The sequence below is a fragment of the Herpailurus yagouaroundi genome, unplaced genomic scaffold, assembly GCF_014898765.1.
Source record: "Herpailurus yagouaroundi ecotype Mexico unplaced genomic scaffold, PumYag 77, whole genome shotgun sequence".
NCBI classification, from domain to species: domain Eukaryota; kingdom Metazoa; phylum Chordata; class Mammalia; order Carnivora; family Felidae; genus Herpailurus; species Herpailurus yagouaroundi.
In genome coordinates, this window is record NW_024412388.1 from 28,674,211 (window position 1) to 28,679,686 (window position 5,476).

Here is a 5,476-nt window from a genome sequence, read left to right on the forward strand (position 1 = left end):
TTTAGAGCCATTTTGAGTTCACTGCTAAATTAAGCAAAAAAGTACTGATAGTTTCCAAATACCCACAGTCCCCACACATGCACTTGCTCCCCTATATCAACTCCCCCTACCAGAATGGCACATTTATTACCATCAGTGAACCCACATTGACAAGGCATGATCACACCAAGCCCACAGTTCACATTAGGGTTTACTCTTGGTGTTATACACTCTAAGCGTTTTGACAAATGTACGACGACATTTATCCGCCATCATAGTATCGTAGACTAGCTTCACTGACTAAAAGTTCTCTGTGCTCTGCCTACTCGTCCCTTCCCCCCTCCTAACCCCTGGCAATAGCTGATCTTCTTACTGTAGCTCCATAGTTTTGCCTTGTCCAGAATGTCAGATAGTTGGAATCACACAGTGTGTAGGCTTTTCATATTGGCTTCTTTCACTTAACAATGTGCATTTAAGTTTCTTCTGTGTCTTTTCATGAGCGTTTGATAGCTCATTTCTTTTTAGTAGTGAATAATATTCCTTCGCACGAATGTATCACAGTTTATCCATTCACTTCCTAAAGAAAACCCTGTAGTACTAATTTTTTTTTGCGGGGGAGGGTTAGAGGGCAAGAGAAAATCTTAAGCAGGCTCAACGCCCAGTGTGGAGCCTGGCACGGGGCTCGATCTCTCAACTCTGGGATCATGACCTGAGCCAAAATCAAGAGTCGGCTGCTCAACTGACTGAGCCACCCAGGTGCCCCAGTAGTCATTTTTTTACACTTGTCAATTTACATGTATGTCTCCCTCCACTAGATAGTAAGCCCCTTAAGAACAAGAGTGACCAAGGGGCGCCTGGGTGGCGCAGTCGGTTGAGCCTCCGACTTCAGCCAGGTCACGATCTCGCGGTCCGTGAGTTCGAGCCCCATGTCAGGCTCTGGGCTGATGGCTCAGAGCCTGGAGCCTGTTTCCGACTCTGTGTCTCCCTCTCTCTCTGCCCCTCCCCCGTTCATGCTCTGTCTCTCTCTGTCCCAAAAATAAATAAAACGTTGAAAAGAACAAGAGTGACCAAATTTTCATAACCTTACCATCTAGCGAAGTGCCTGGTACGTAGTTGATCCTCAATAAATGTTAAACAGAGGCGTGTTAAAGTCAATAAATAGTGTCCCAGTGGCATCTACAATGCCAGATGTGCAAAGCCAAATGTAGTCTCTCCTTCTCTTCGCCTTCAAAATGATCCAGATATACTCCTTAGGCTTTCTGTTTCATAGAATCCACTTAGGATAAAAATCTGAAGATACCCTAGACTCTTCTTCTCCTTCACCTCCCATGTCCAACCCCTCCCAGCTCCTATTGACTTGACCTTGAATGTCTCTCACCTCATGCCTGTCTGCCGCACCTTTTACCACCTCTCAAATTCAGACCCTGTTCCTTCCTCCCCTGGATTATTCCAGCAGCCTCCTCACTTCACCGCATCCGTTCTGCCACTCTTCGCGCTGGCCACCTGAGTGGTCTTCCCAAAATATCCCCTCCCTACTTAAAAGTCTGCAGTGAGCCCTCCCGCCTGTGGGATTACAACGGAACCCCTTACAAAGACGTTTCAAAGCTACTCATGATCCAGCCCCTGAGACGGCGTATGTGACGCTCTCCGCACAGCGCCTGGAACAGGAAAAGCACAATAAATGTTCACATTATTACCATTTTTACAATGTCGCCCGGAGGTAAGAAGAGTTTGGGAGGACAGGAGAATTGCCATCAAGTACCTGATGACCAGGCGTGTGAAATATGCATCAGACTCTTTCTGTTTTCTTCCAAGAAACAGAATTGGACAGACTGAGGGAGGCGGTGGAGAGGCAAGTTTCATTTAAATTGAAAGGCGACCTTTGTAACAGCCGGAAGCACCCAGCTGGAAGGAAGTGAACACCACTTCACCAGAAGAGTGTGGTGGAATGTTCCGGTATGTTTGAATCCTGGCGGAGGCGTTCACTGCGGTTCCAAAGCCCAGGTGGCTTACAAGGGGGTTCAGGCACAGGGGCAGGGGCAGGAGTGTGGACCGCATGACCTCATGGGCATCTCCAACCCATGGGTCCTGTGAGCTGGTGGTGGGAACCCCGCCATTGTCACTTCTACAAGTACCACCCCCCAGCCTGCTGTCACAAAGTGATCGTAGACAACACTTCTCCCGCCCTGCCCAGACCCTTCAGTTGCCTCTGCCGTTGCTCCTTCTCTCCATCCTGGGCTGTTTTGCTAGCCCCCCTGAGGGCTCCCCAAACCCTACTGCTCCCCCGGGGCCAATCCATCCCCCCGCCCACTCTTACAAAGTGATCTTCTCAAGACAACAGTTGAGACTCTTCCACTCCTCTCCTCAAAACCTTCCAGATCCTCAGCCCCTCCCCCTGCCCTGCCCCAGCCCACTCACTGCCACCCACCCACCACGCACATGGGATCACTGAACATCTGTCAAGCAACTCCCCCGGGCTGGGCCACGTGTCACCTGCTTCGGCATCTTTTAAAGGCTGGCTCACCCTTTCAGGGACAAGTCAAGCCCCACTTCTCCCGTGAGCCTCTCTCCTGCAGGTCTCCATCAGAGGGAATCAGCCCCACGCGTGCGTTCCCACAGCATTTGGCTCACGATCCCATCAGAACACCTGCCTCGATGCGTCTGGTCCCAGGTCCGGTCCCCTTTGGGTCGGAAGCTCCTTGAGGACAGGAGCATTGTCTAGCCCCTGTCGCTGCAGTCTCCATCAGCCCCATGCAAGGGAGGGGGCATTCAAAGGGAAGGTGAGGAGGTTTTTAAATTGCTTGGAACCCAAGGCTTGTCCGTAAATGTTCGTTAAATATGTGGGTGGACGGGGGAGAAAAGCAGTCCCCAAACCTACGCTCTTACCCAGCAGCCTTCAGTCAGGGCTGGTGGTCTTTGGGAGAAGATGGCTACCTTTTACTCCGAGGGTTACTGCTCTGCAGGAAGACCCCGTCTCCAGAATCCGCCCCCCACCCCCAAGGAGCTCCTTTCCTACACCTTCTACTCCAAAGGCTCTTCTCAGTGAAAACTTCCAGAGCCAGGAAAGAGGGACCCCTGGTTGGCCCTTCTCTGGTCAGACACCTCTGCTCTGCGGATGGCATGCTCTGTTTGGCTACCTCAGCAGCTCAGCCCCCAGGGGCCCCCATCTCAGAGCAGGAGGCAGCCTGAGCAGGCCTTTGTACCAAAGGCTGGAGCTGGGATTCCCCGGCCAAGAAGATGGACGGTAGAAATGCAGACCACCAAGGAGGCAGCCATTGGTGGGGGATGAGGAAGGTGGCCCAGCCGAGACCTACAGTCCTTGTCCGTCCAACAGAATGGTGCCTGGAGCTCAGGGCCAAGCCAGGCCCATACACACATGCATCCTTGGACCAGTTCCAGCCGTGTGTGCACACACACGTACACACGTACACACACACAAGCACTGATGAGCTTGGCTCCTCCCTTCCTCGCTCTGGGATAAGAGGTTGTAACCCACACGCCCCTGGCCCCTTGTAGGTGAGCCCGGGGCTTCCTGGGACCCACAGTCTGGGTGGACCCAGGCTATTGTTTATTCACAACTGGCCTGGGGGGAGGGGGCTGGAGGGCGGGACTCTGAAGCCCCCCCCCGCCCCCCCCCCCCCTTTTTTTTTTATGAAATGGAGCCCCCCCCCCCCCCCCCCCCCCAAACCTTCCTAAGGTAAGAGTGAAATTGATTTTCCCTTTTAACTGGAAAGCAAGATAAACACATGGCACCCTTAGGGGCGGAGGGGAAGCACTTAAAATAGCACATCTCTGGGAGCAGGCTGCTGCTTGCGGAGTTTGTCAGAGACAAGGGCTGAATGCAAATCACAGAGGCGGCAGCTGGGGCCCCCGCCTGTCCCCAGGGAGCAGGTGAGAAGCTGCACCTTCTTAGCTCTCCAGCCTCTGCTTGCACCAAAAGCTTCACTGGGGCGGGGGCACTGACCTTTGTTCTCACAGACTGCTCTGGAAAGATTTCCCCCAGGTCATCCCCACTTATGCCCATAGCCCTGCAGCGATGGCCCAGCCTTACGACTGCCTGCACCTCAAAAAGAACCCCAGGAGAGCCGAGTCCCTGAGGACAGCAATACTTTTTCAGGGAGCCAGCTGGGGCCACTGACCCTCTTCAAAAGCCCTGCCTAAGGCCGCCCTGGGACCCACCCTCAAGGGACTTGCTCCGAGGACAAGTGTGAGACCCCGTCTGTGGCAGCCGTGGCATGGCTCAGCCACCACGGCTGTCCCCTGAGCACGGTCCCACCAACACTCACTTTGGGAGCCACGCGGGACCGAATGCCGGTTTGCATTTCCAAGCCCCGATCGTACACGCGATAGAGGCTCGTGCAGCCGTTTAACACAAAGCTGCCGCTCTGTATTTATTGACATGGAAAGATGTCCACAACATATTGTCGAGAGAAAAAAGCGTTTTACACCACAGCCTGTGGCGTCTGCTCCCGTTCATTCAAAACTGCGTCCATATGTGTTTACAATCAGACAGAGGTGGCTGAGAATGTTCACCAACACGGTACCCAGGGTTGTTTCTGGGAGCAGGGTTTTGGGTGATTTTTTTTTTTTTAAACTTTCTCCTTGGTTTGTTTCTGTGACTCATTTTTGTAATCACGAACACGTGTCATATTTTGTTTAAAAATTTTTAGAGACGCCTGGGTGGCTCAGTCGGTTAAGGGTCCGACTCTTGATTTTGGCTCCCTCGAGGTACGTGTTTAACTCGCCGGTGTACCTGCCTCTCCAGGAGTCGGCAAACACATCCCATGGGCCACTTCCAGCCCACAGGACTTTTGTGTGGCTGCCAAGCTAAGGATGGGCTTTACACGTTTCAAGGGTTGAAGCAAACAAAGAGCATGGGGCAGGTACCACATGTGGCCCACCAAGTCTAAATTACTTACTATGTGGCCCTTTACAAAGAAAAGTGTCCACTGCGGGTTAGGAACAGAGATCTGGTGGTTGCCTGAGAAGTGACAGCCCCTGGCTGCCGGAGAAGTGACAGCTAACGACAGGAGGAAGCGACAACTCAGAAGCCCAGAGTTGTTTCCCTGCACGGCGTAATGGGTACTGACACTCCCGTGCGGAGCTCTTGAGAGAGACTGTAACTTCAAGATCCGCCGGCTGGCGAGGCAGAGACATGGGTCGACTTCAGGATGATTTTCATCCCAGAGAGTAAAATGGAGTTTGGGGGTTTGGGGGAAAGGGCTCTGATTGGGCAGGAAATGTACCATGGAAGCTGAGTACTATTAATCATCCCTGCTTTCAGAGGAGCACACGGGGGCCTTAGAGAAGACAGGCAGTGAGCCACCGGGGGTGGAGAGCAGAGATTTGAGCCCAGTCGGACCCTAGGGCCCGTGTCCTGAGGTCTTCCGATAAAGTTACCCGGAGGTAACTCATCTGAGTCAGGTGGACTCCTGTGGGCAGGGCCACGGTGCTACCTATTCAGTTGCTCAGCCCTGACTGTGGCCCAGCCTCTGCC

The 5,476-nt window shown here is 53.1% G+C and overlaps 1 long non-coding RNA gene across 1 annotated transcript; it reads left to right on the plus strand.

The window, feature by feature from the left end:
• The first annotated feature begins 1,260 nt into the window (after positions 1–1,260).
• On the plus strand, positions 1,261–4,431 carry LOC121026758 (uncharacterized). The gene is made up of 3 exons (XR_005788444.1): positions 1,261–1,935; positions 2,556–2,759; positions 4,006–4,431. It is a non-coding gene; the product is annotated as an uncharacterized LOC121026758 (long non-coding RNA).
• The last annotated feature ends 1,045 nt before the right edge of the window (positions 4,432–5,476 follow it).